The sequence below is a fragment of the Aedes albopictus genome, chromosome 1 (assembly GCF_035046485.1).
Source record: "Aedes albopictus strain Foshan chromosome 1, AalbF5, whole genome shotgun sequence".
NCBI classification, from domain to species: domain Eukaryota; kingdom Metazoa; phylum Arthropoda; class Insecta; order Diptera; family Culicidae; genus Aedes; species Aedes albopictus.
Window position 1 is genome coordinate 143,464,938 of NC_085136.1, and position 12,300 is coordinate 143,477,237.

Sequence of the window (12,300 nt, forward strand, 5' to 3'; positions counted from 1 at the left end):
TACACCGTGAACTGGAACTAGTTCCAGCTGTCAATATGGGCGTTCTAGAAACCGTGATATCTAGTTCACCGGTGTACATTTCTTATTGTTGTTATCGTTGCTATGCATAGTTCCCGTTTGTTCCCGTTGCCGTGACTGAGAGTTCACGCATATCAGAACGGATTTTTTTTGCGTGTGATGAACCATCCCCTACGGATGTTTTCAAGCAATTCATCGCATACTGCACTTCAAAAGGCCTTTCGCTAATTGTTAGCAATCTGGAGCAGCACAGACATCAATTTGAGAGGCTCCAGTTTGATGGAATACTTAGTTAGATGATGCCGTTGATACTACAACGGCCTTCATCATGGAAGCTTTTGAAGAAGCTTGCCCTCTGCGGTCTGTGAAGACCACAAGAGGAACCCCTTGGTGGAACTCTGATTTGGCGAAGCTCAGGAAACAATGTAGAAAGAGTTGGAACAGGCGACGTTTGGCTGGATCGGAGGCTTTCAGGTCAGCTCGCAAGGCCTACCAGAAAGTTCTTCGGTCTGCTGAGCGATCCGGCTGGAAAAACCTTTCTCCAAATGTTTCCAGTTTGAGTGAAGCCAGTCGGTTGAACAAAATCCTTGAAAAATCTAAGGATTTTCAAGTGAACGAACTTCGTTTGCCAAATGGTGATTTCACTTCCTCTGATGAGGAAGTTTTGGAATGTTTATTCAGTATAACTTCCCCGGATGTATGGATATTACATCTTCGGATGAACCTGATATCTTTTCTTATAGTTATGCTTCTTTAGCTTCGGCTCGGAGTATCATAACTTCAGAATCGATTGAATGGGCACCAAATAGCTTTGCTCCTTTCAAATCTCCTGGGGCAGCAACATCTATCCTTTTTTTCTTCAGAAGGAATTTGATTATTTCAAAACTGCTTTGAAAAAACTACTTGTTTGCAGTTTTGCTACAGGGTAAATTTCCAAATCTTGGCGGGATATTACTGTAAAGTTTATTCCGAAAGTGGGTCGAGCGTCGTATGAAGAAGCAAAGAGTTGCAGACCTATCAGTTTGACCTATTTTCTTCTGAAATGCTTAGAACGCATTGTTGATCATCTCATCCGTGATGTTCATCTGGCTCTTCATGTGAACCAACATGCTTACCAATCTGGAAAGTCCACTTTGACTCTTATACACAAAATTGATTACGATATCGAGATGGCATTCGCTCAAAAGCAATCCTGCTTGGGTTTGCTTAGATATCGAGGGTGCCTTTGACAACGTGCCTTCCGATGCTATATTAGAAGCCGCACGGGGTCGTGGTATATCTCCAATGATTGCCAATTGGATTCACCAAATGCTCAAAAACCGACATATCTTCTCGACATCGCGTCCAGCGACGACTAGGAAATTGAGTGTTTGTGGATGCCCCCAAGAGGGAGTCTTATCGCCACTTTTGTGGAATCTCGTAGCAGATACGCTATTGAGGCAACTCAATAATATCGGTTTTCCTACTTATGGTTTTGCCGACGACTACCTAACATTGTTAGTTGGTATGTTCATCAGCACCCTTTTCGACCTGATGCAAAACGCTCTTCAGGTTGCTAAAGGTTGGTGTCGCAAATATGGCCTTTTGATTAATCCTGGTGAAACATCTATTGTTCATTCCACGGGAATGCGAAACCGTAATGGTGTTCGTCCTTTGCGTCTTTTTGATTCTGAAATCAATGTGACTGAACAGGTAAAGTATGTTGGAGTCATTTTTGATTCCAAGATTTCCTGGACACCTCATATTGAGTTTAGAATCAAGAAAGCTTGTATGGCCTTCGGGCAATGCCGGCGAACCTTTGGTACAACTTGGGGTCTAAAACCCAAGTATATCAAATGGATCAACACAACTGTTGTTCGGCCAATATTGGCTTATGGATGTCTTATGTGGTGGCAAAAGGGCAAAGTGAGAACGGTCCCATCAAAATTATGCCATCTCCAAAGGATGTGCTTAATGGCGATGTCTGGAACGTTTTCTGCAACTCCCACGGCAGCGCTCGAAGTTCTCTTTGACGTTGCCCCACTGCACATTCATCGCAAACAAGAAGCACTTTCTTGCACTTACCGCCTATGGATACTCGGTTTACAAGAGGAAACTCCTGTGAACTGTAGTTCAACACACACCTCGTTCTTTCCACTTTTGGTGAATTGGGACAAATTTGTTCTTGCTTCAAGTGATCTTACAATTGCTTGTAATTTTGCATATAGGACATTTTCCACGAAATTCTGGTTATCTGGAGAGAAGTATTTCAGACGGCATCGTGTGTTACACTGATGGCTCCCTTCTCAAAGGTCGAGCAGGTGCTGGTGTTTATTCTCGTGAGCTAAGGCTGTATCAGTCTTATTCACTTGGTAGACACTGCACCGTTTTTCAGGCCGAAATCTTTGCTCTTATGTGTGGAGTGCAATCAGCACTTCAGCAGCACGTAATGGGCAAAGTAATATACTTCTGTTCAGATAGCCAGGCTGCTATTAAAGCACTTGCTTCAGCCAACTCCAGGTCGAAGATAGTTATTGCTTGTCGAACTCAAATCGAGGAGCTGAATTCAGCAAACGCTGTTCACCTTGTATGGGTACCTGGCCATTCTTCCATCGCTGGAAATGAATTTGCCGATGAGTTAGTGCGAGCTAACATGACCTCATTGGCCCTGAGTCAGCTATTGCGATATCGAAGTGTTGGGTAAAGCTTCATATTCACACCTGGGCTGCCACTCAGCACAAACAATACTGGAATAGTTTGGAGTCATGTCGTCAAACAAAATTGTATTGTACTGAGCCATCTCTAGGGGTGACGAAGTATCTAAAAAATCTGTAAAAGCAGAATTGCAGCATGCTGGTCAAAGCATTGACTGGCCACTGCCGTCTCGCTATCACCTGGCAAATATTCAGCAAGCTGATTAATTTGCATGTGATAGCTGTGAATCCGATTATGAAACTTCGTATCATTTGATATGTAACTGTCCAGTTATTGCGCAATTGCGTTTCCAAGTACTCGGAAAACACTTATTAAGTGAAACTGACTTCAGAAACCTGAATCTTCAGGACGTTCTGCTGTTCTTGAATCGCTGTGGTAAAGAGCTATAGGCTCTCTTTACGCTTTATGCGATATCACAGTGTTCTTTTCTGGGCTCTGTTTAAACCCATTGTGGTACGCTTTTACGTGTATGACGATCCTATTTCCTTACCGGTCCTTTCCCCTGTCCCATCCTTTTTTCCTTCCCTTCTTCCTCAGGTAAATGATGAATAGGCTCGTGTTCATGAAGATGGCACAAATATCCTAAATGCAGAAGAACGTGCCTCTGGTACCGACCTACTGATACCTGATAAGGCTCAAAAACCAAAAACCAGATAAACGATATGATTGCTGGTGCCATGAAATGGATTTTTGTAAAACGGAAGAAAGTGCGATATTGATCAACATGTCACTTAATTTGTGTTGCAATGGGTTTTCGAAGGCACGAGAAAGGTGCCATCACCGCTAGGTGGATTAATAAGGGGGTTTTCATCGAAATTAATCATTCCTGAAAAAAATAATAATAGTTATTTATGTGACGAGTTGCAAAAAGTTGATTTTTTTTTCAGCACGAGTCGTACAACGTGTTCAATACAATATTTTAGGCAATGTTTTTTTTTTTCATAATGTAACTCGTTTGAGTTGCATAATGTTCATAATGCAACTCAAATGAGTTGCATTTTAAGCATTATGCAATTTTTTTCATTATGCAACTCATTTCAGTTGCATAATGAATCGGTACGAAAAAGTAGGTCATTATGATACTGAAATGAGTTGTATAAAATAAAAATTATGATACTGAATTGCATAAAATTATTAGTACGTACAATTGTCCCACATTTCTATCACTTCCACTAAGTCGGGTTAGTGCCTACCAGGTGCAATAGTGCGGTAAGTACCAGATGAAGTAATCGATGCCAATTTGTATTTATGTTAAAGTGCGCGCTTGCTACGGGCGCGCACGAGAGACGACGAACAGAACGATCAAATGGCACCGGCTTCTCTTTTGTAAGGAACTGACTGGACTGGAGTGCTTCGGAAGGGTTTTTGTGGCGATTGATCACCCATCATTGAACACGCACGATTTCCAGTGCGTGATGACCAATTGGCAACAAGTACATATGTAGTAGGTATCAACGAACTGAATTTCGAAATATGCAGACTTGCTGACCATTCTAGGGATGCATGAATAACAGTCGATCACATTGTGTTTGGATCCAGCAATTGATGAGCCTATGCTTGATGTATGACAGCCATTCGTTTTCAGAAATGCACTTCTCAGGTAGTTTTAAGTTGATTACGAAAGCCATCAGTAATTATGCATTTAATCAGCTTCGCGACAACCATTGACTTGCGTCCCCGTTGTCGTATAAAAATGGTTGCAATGATCGTAAAATTCAAAACTGCAGCCACTTTAAATTCCTTTCCACCACCACCATCGCTTTAATCACGATCATCATTATGGGGATACCATTAATAAAGCGCATGCCATTATCTGCAACAGTCATTGACAAATTAATTAAAATCGTTTTGTTTTCTTTATACATAGTTTTGGGGTCATCACATTTTAGCTCATTATAAAAACCAATTATTTGAGGTAATGCGGTGAAATCACAGTAGCATCTGTGGCAGTTTAACATCTGCAATTTTTGTGCAGCCTCGCAACATTTGTATTGCAGGTCTAGGTGAAATCTCGAGTATAACTATGCTAAACAATATCACTCTACAAAGTTCATCTGAATCTTAACAGATCCGGGCGTTTCACTCGTTGCTTCAATTAGCCCAGCTGATTCCGGCGTTGGTCGTCACTCATCTGTACGACCCACTTTATTTCATTTCCCTTCAATTACTTTCACTTTCTTTCCTCGTCAAATATATTCGCTCCAACGATTTGAATCATCTTTTCAGAACCACCACCGTCTTGTGATTGTGAGCTTGAACACTAACTAAACGAGTAGGGAGGAATCCTTCCCCCAGAAGGACTGACCGCGTGAACGACACCATACCGGTGTGGCACTGTGGCGGGCGACGACCAGAGCTATGTCCCGTCTCTTCGTCACGTTGTCCTAGAAGAACAAACTGTCGAATGGAGAAGGAAAAGTTGTAATCTCGTCATAACCACCAGCATAAGGTGTTGTTTTGATGATAAATATCTTGCAAGATCCGTCTCCTGTCTCGCCCTGATAATGGTCTGTGAAATGGTGCCACTGTCTGGGAGAGGTGTTTTAGAAATGTAAGTTTTTTTTTCTTTCTTGTGGGAACATCGCTGCGCTCTGGATTGTAACAGAAAACATGTCGTCCAATGGTCAAGTCCACATCTATTCACGCAATTTTGCGTAAGGATTATAATGCACGTCTTCCTTGACTAGACAGGCTTGGATGTGAAAGAGATTCAGGGACAGGTTCTATGCAGAGAGTGTGCTAATTAGATTCCTGATTGGTGCAGAATCCTTCCGTATTCATTTATTAAGTTCAACATCAAATTCATGATAACACCGAATCAACCATTTGCCGCCATAATACTCGATTTGCCGCGCTCCGCGCCTTCTGATATCAACCGGATATTAACAAACACTAACTTTATAAGGTAGTTGTCCGGCATTCTTGTAACGTGCCCCGCCCAACGTATCCGTCCAGCTTTGGCCACTTTCAGGATGTTAGGTTCACCGTAGAGTGTAGCGAGCTTGTGGTTGATCCTTCGCCGCCACACACCGTTTCCCTGCACGCCACCAAACATCGTCCTTAGCACGCTTCGCTTGATAACTCCGAGTGCTTGCGGGTCCTCCTCAAGCATGATCCATGTCTCGTGTCCGTGGAGGACCACCGGTCTTATTTGCTTCTTGTACATGGTACATTTGGTGCGGGGGTGAAGCTTTTTTGGCCGCGGTTTCTTCTGGAGCCCGTAGTAGGCACGACTTCCACTGATGATGCGCCTTCGTATTTCACGGCACACGTTATTGTGAGCCGTTAGCAAGGAACCAAGGTAGACGAATTCTTCTACCACCTCGAAAGAATCCCTGTCTATCGTAACATTGCTACCAAAGCTTGTCCTGGCTCGCTCAGTCCCACCCACCAGCATGTACCCTTTGTTTTAGCCGCATTCACCACCAGTCCGACCTTTACTGCTTCAAATTTCAGGCTTGGCCGAATTTTGTGAAGATCGTACCCTGACTGTTGAGCCCGGCTCGTCGCATAACACCTTCCAGAGCGATGTTGAATATAAGGCAGGAGAGTCCATCAATTTGTCGCAGTCCCCGTCGACATTCGAATGAACCGGATAGTTCACCCGAAATACTTATGCTGTTTTGCACATTGTTTGCACATCGTTGCTCTTATCAATCTGGAAAGCTTCCCGGGAAAGATGTTCTTGTCCATGATTTTCCATATCTCTGTGCGGTCTATACTGTCGTATGCAGCCTTGAAGTCGATGAACAGGTGGTGCGTTGGGACCTGGTATAAACGGCATTTCTGGAGGATTAGCCGTATGGTGAAGATCTGGCCCGTTGTGGATCGACCGTCGATGAAACCAGCTTGATAACTTCCCACGAACTCATTTACTTTAGAGGAAATACGATAGCACTGTGTAGGCAGCATTTAAAATGATGATCGCTCGAAAGTTCCCACACATTAACTTGTCCCAAATACCCACAAACAGTCCAGCCACCGCAGTATCTCGTTTTCTCAGACTCCACAACTCTGGCGACAACGATCTACAGCAACAGAATGCTCTCAACTGTAGTCATAACTCATTAGACCCCGTCTTGTATTACTTGCTCCAGTGGAGTCTTATAGGTTTCCTTAAAAATCTCACTAATCTAGAGCTTCTCATACATTAACCTGCCCCATGGTGTCTGGCTCTGCAAGAAGTGAACAAAGTCCATTGAAGAACAGAACCGATTACTTCGTGGCCAATATCGTCGAAATCTGCTTCGTGCTACCAATCAGCGACACTCCGTTGCCCTTGGGATTATGTGCTCAATACCCTTCGAGGTCCTTAGGCTCAACATCAACCTTCCTGCTGTTGGAACACGTATTCATGAGTCTGTCAGCATAGTAAACTTCTATCTTCCATGTGGAAACCTACCAAATTTTCAAGAAAGATTCAACCAACAACCTTCTGGGAACCATTTATTTATTTATTTATTTATTTATTTATCTATTTATTTATTTATTTATTTATTTATTTATTTATTTATTCTCATTTATTCAGTAACATAAGACAAACGTCTTTTAAATCGTTACAATTGTTTCATTTAGATAGAAAAAGTGTCACTGTTTTGAATTCATTTTAATAAACTAACATTTATACAACTACATTACATATTTTAATTAAAGTGTTCGATACATTTCCTCTTAAAAACTGCCCCCGATGATAAAAGAGTTAATTCATTTGGCAAAGTATTCCAGTAAGAAACATCACGTATGAAAAATCTTTTACTATATTTAGCAGTATAGTGTCTATGAATGACGATTTTTTTCGAAATTAACTAAGTTTATTGTATAGATAGTCTGGACATTTGTTATTGGTAGGCATGAAAACAAGTTGACAGCATCTCAATTTAGAAAGTTTTTCAAACAAACAACCAATTAATTAATTTTGCAAATGTGAGACATGGGAAAACCGAGACAAATTGAACACAACACAAGCGTTTAAAGCAATTGTTATATTCGGGTGAATAGCCTGAACCCCTTCAGAGAGAGTTATGTAAAAACGATAAGTGAGAGGGAAATCGAAAAGTTACTGTTCGGGTTGATCCAATAAACGCAGGCCGAAGTCGGTCTCTTGTCTTTTGAAAGCCAAACCTAGTGGACGTGTTTTTTATTCATAAAGCTTTTGAAAAACCCCAAGTTGAACACTTCAGCAATTTTTAATCTATTGAAAGCAATGGCAGAGATTTGCATTATTAAGAAGTCGCGTGTCAAGAAGTGAGGTAATATGAGAGTTTTAAATAGGCTAAGCTTCGTTTCTGTTGACAAAAAATAAGTTTGCAATTGCAGAGATCTTAATTTTCCATACACTTTATCGCATTGCTGTTGTACAAAAGGATCCCAATCTAAACTGGATTGAATTGTGTAACCTAAGCTGGTCGCTGATTCAACATATTCAATTATATTGCCGTTTATTACAATTACTGGCTTAGAGACGTTGGTATTGTTGGCAGTTATGAACAGAGCGTGGGTTTTATTTACGTTCAATCTTAAGTTGTGTTTCATGGTCCTATTAAACACATTTTATAAATCTGCATTGATATTATTTGTTATATTTCCCGCATCAGAACTTGAAAACTCATAGTACAACTGCACATCATCTGCAAAAATCTCTATCTTGCAATATTTAAGAACATTTGGCAAATCGTTAACATATAGCGAGAATAGTATTGGGCCCAGTATTGATCCCTGCGGTACACCAGATGAAACAGAAGTGAGTTCAGAGTACTCGTTATTAACATGCACAGCTTGAAAACGAATTGATAGGTACGACTTTATCAAGAGTATGGCATCACACTAAAAACCAAAGTTGTGTTGAAGTTTTCTACATAAGATACCATGCGAGATTGTGTCGAATGCCATAGAAAAATCTAGTAGCATCAATATTGCAGAATTACCTTTGTCAAGCATTATTCCGATATCGTTAAACACTTTTAGTATTTGTGCTGTGCTTAGGTCTGTATCCAGACTGATGCAGACTCAATAAGTTGTTTTCATTAATGTAGAAACACATCTGATTTTTTAAAAGTTTTTCAAACACTTTGGATAATCCAGGCAATATACTTATTGGGCGCAGATTTTCCAATGAGTTTTCCTTTGACTTTTTCTTTATTGGCAAGATTTCAGCATTTTTCCAAGATTTAGGAAAAGTATTGGTTATAATAATCGAATTAAAAATATGGGTTACAGGTTTAATAATTAGCGGCAACAACAGTTTTAAGAACTTTAGGGGAACACCGTCCACTCTCCCAGCATTGGATTTTATATCAAACAGTGCACTTATTATTTCAGCTTCATCGACAACGTGAAAACTGAACGAATTCCAATGTTCAAGCTGACATGGAGTGTATGGAAAGCTTGGCTCTGTAAAATTCGTAGAATAAGATTGATTAATCGCATTAGGACTGAAATCTATATTCGGCTGCTCTATCGATCCACCAACTCCAGTATTTTTCAATCGCTTCCATAGATCCTTCGATGGCAACCTCGTAATATTGTGTAATATTGTGCTTTAGCTATGCGAACCAGATAATTGACTCTATTTCTTAGCCTTTTGAATAGCTCATGGTTATCTAGAGTTCTATTCGCTTTCCACTGCTTGAAGGCAAGATCACGATCTATGATTGCTTTTGCAATATTTTGGTTAACCTTCCGTAACTCGCGCGGTTGACAACCTGCGTCAGCACCACGCAAATGCTGAGTACAAAAAGCGAGATTTTTTCAACGTGTTGTACAAAATACAACAGCGCGATCGTTCGAGGGTTAAACCACGGATTAGATTTACTTCGTTTATGGACAGTTTTCAATGGTACGAAAGCATCGTGCAAACTAATCATTGCCGAATTAAAAAAAAAGTCTACAAGCAAGTCAGGGATGCCAATCTGATAAAACTGGAACCAATCAAGTGAATTGAAAGTATTTTGAAGGTCTCTTGCATTAATTTTGTTGTAATCGTGATATTGATAAGAATCGATTTCATTTTGTCTTGAAAAACTCAAGGAAGCGAATATGAGATCGTGATGAGAAAAAACAGGTGCCTCAATCTGATTAAAACGAAGAACTGTTTGATTGATCATTTGTTTAAATAAGGTCTAGCTGAGAATTTCCGTTTTCGTGGAAATAAGTAGGTTCTTTACCGATGCAGTGTAAACCATGGGTCTCTAAAGTACTGATGATTTTTTTGGTCTTAGGCGTAATACTATTCAGCATATTAGTATTGAAATCCCCAAGAAAATAAATTTGATTATAGTTCATACCATATTCACACAGCAAAGCATCAAGTAGCATGGAACAGTCCAACTCAGGAGGGTTGTAGAAAGCTCCTAGAAGTATTGTTTCCTAATTTTTTTTTAACATGGACTCGTTTAGTACTTCCAGTGAGCTGTTCGCTCTTTTGGAAGCACGACACTAGACAACGGACTAGCATGCAACGTCCAGTGGCACAGCCGAAAACTTTTCCTGACAGCTGCGGCGGGAATCGAACCCACGCTCCTTAGCACGATGCGACTAAATGCTTGGTGACACTAGCACGACCACGAAGCCATCATTGATAAAAAGTTCATCAATCCTTTCATTCAGCCACGTCTCACTTATGCAAAATACATCGACATTTGATAAAGATAGAATTTCACGCAACTCACTTAGTTTTTCAAGCTTCCTTGCACAAATGCTCTGACCATTTATACAAGAGATGGACAGTTTTCCGGGCAACAGAGCCAACTTCAAAACAACTCCGGGCATACACAAATTCGCAAAGGTGTTGTTACTGGCAATACTAGCCATAATTGAAAGAGCTTAAGGCAGTAAAAAGAAAGAAATGTATCGTGAACACTACCCCCTCGCAAAATAACTCAATATTCATACTAATAATTTTACAAGTGGCGCAAGAAAAACAAAGAAATTAGAGTAATCAACGTAAAGGCAGTATTTCGATACAGTACAATGACTTGTAGAAAAACCAATGGTGCAGCAATAGATGAACGTCCTTCAATCCCAACAGCAAAAACAGCAGCAGACAGCAACAGCCAACAACAGCAGCAACGGTAGCGAACGGTGTAGATTTGACTTTCATTGGATGGAAGGATTTAGAGTAACATTTTTGGAAAGGTAAAATGATGTTTTTCATTCGGACCAGGAATTTTCCCAGCGAAGCTTCGGAAGTCATAGCCATCGGTTGTTGTGTTGATGATAGCATCACGAAGACGATTCCGTTCCGAGAGAACACACTGTGGAACATTCCATGTTTTTTCAACTTGACAGCCATCGATCGCAGTTTCCTCTCTTTGGGTCCTAGGTCCTCGTTGATAAAAATTCGTCTACTGCTCGAAAACCCGATGCTAGTCAGCGAAAGGTCGCAAGCTCGCAAGTAACGGGAGAAAAATTCATCTGTTTGAGAGCGAATCGCAAATCGTAGAATAATAACAGACGGTCGATTAACAGTAGTGGTCCTTCTCGATAGTCGTTGAGCAACAGCTACAGGAATGTGGTCGTCGTATGAGTACCCCAGAGCACGACACCAAGCATAGAAGTATGTAACAAGATTCTCTTCTCTCAAATAAGGCACTCCAGTTATGATGAGATTGTTTTGACGACTAAATCTCTCCATGGTTCTCCTGACAAATTCCGAATAGTTTTTTTTTAATTCAATTTGTTTATTTTTATAGGCTCAATTGTTTACTAAAAAACTCTACAGAGCCGCAAATCTTGGGCAACAATATAAATTTGTTATTCTAAAAGATATAGAAACATAATCAATAGCGAGTCCTACGCGGCACTTTCATTCTTGGCCCGGAACCAGAACTGGAACCTGAACCAGAGCCTGAAGCCGCGAATTGGGCTTGCCGTTGGCTGGCTTGTGAGTTCAGCACCGCTTCATGGATAGCCTTGGCCACCTCCTCCAATGTTTCCAATCCTTTCTTACGCCGCTGTTCTTTTTCAGATTCCTCACATACACCATCCACGGTTTGCTTCACCTGCGCCACTGCTGGCACCTCCGTCGTCTGATCGATATATTCCTCGTCTTCGTCTTCCTCCAGAACTTCAATGATATCCTCATCCAGTACTTCCAAGTTTGTCTGTTTCTCTGCAACCGTTTCCTTTCCTGAGACGATGTCAGCATACGAGCTGGGTCCAGAGGTTACTTGCGATTTACTCTTCTTCTTGTTCTGACTCTGCCGCTGGGGGCATGAGTTTGCCCCAATTCCTGACACAGAAAGCAAGTGTCCTTCAAAGCTTCGTAAAAAATTCGTCCAGTTCTACCGTCGACACTTATCGATGGTGGAATCTTCTTTGCCACGTCCATGTATACCCCTCTTACTCCGGAGTAAACGTGATCGAGGCCCAGGCCTGCTGGTATTTTTTCACGTACCACATTTTCCACTCTTCCAAAATCTCCGAGTATCGAAGACAAACTATCATCCAGCAGTTCCGGTGGTAGGTCGAACACACGGACGTACTGAATGTTAGCGCCCGCGATCGACATCCTTACTTCTACTGACTTTCCATTTACATAAGCGAATTGCCGGGGCTCCGTGTTTTTATGCAACGACTCGTTCATTGCCT

The 12,300-nt window shown here is 41.2% G+C and overlaps 1 protein-coding gene across 2 annotated transcripts in view; it reads left to right on the forward strand.

Annotated features, from left to right (window-relative positions):
• The window catches only part of LOC115253729 (monocarboxylate transporter 12), a 384,960-nt gene that overhangs the window by 88,042 nt on the left and 284,618 nt on the right, over nt 1-12,300 (forward strand). The gene's annotated exons all lie outside the window — the stretch shown is intronic.